At 25.6% G+C, this 277-nt stretch overlaps 1 protein-coding gene across 5 annotated transcripts in view; it reads left to right on the forward strand.

Moving 5' to 3' along the window:
* LOC107669347 (dipeptidyl peptidase 3-like) overlaps nucleotides 1–277 on the forward strand; it is a 9,110-nt gene that overhangs the window by 3,252 nt on the left and 5,581 nt on the right. The window lies entirely within an intron of this gene.

Here is a 277-nt window from a genome sequence, read left to right on the forward strand (position 1 = left end):
AATGGCTTAGCATGACTTTAGCTCTATTTTGGCTTTGTTCAAAGTGAGAGTATTGTGTCGTGAAATCAGTCTCGTGTATTGAAACAATTGTGACGTGAGCATGTTGTTACACCCCTATTATTACCACATAAATTAAGTTATATGAAGTATTAACATAAAGTTACATAGTAATATATATACATTTAAGAAGTAAGATATATAATTTTTTTTATATAAATATATGTAAATATTTTTATTAAATTCCTGCTTTTGTTATCATTGACAGAATTTGATATAT

This window comes from Sinocyclocheilus anshuiensis, unplaced genomic scaffold (assembly GCF_001515605.1).
Source record: "Sinocyclocheilus anshuiensis isolate Anshui unplaced genomic scaffold, SAMN03320099.WGS_v1.1 scaffold180, whole genome shotgun sequence".
Taxonomy (NCBI): Eukaryota; Metazoa; Chordata; class Actinopteri; order Cypriniformes; family Cyprinidae; genus Sinocyclocheilus; species Sinocyclocheilus anshuiensis.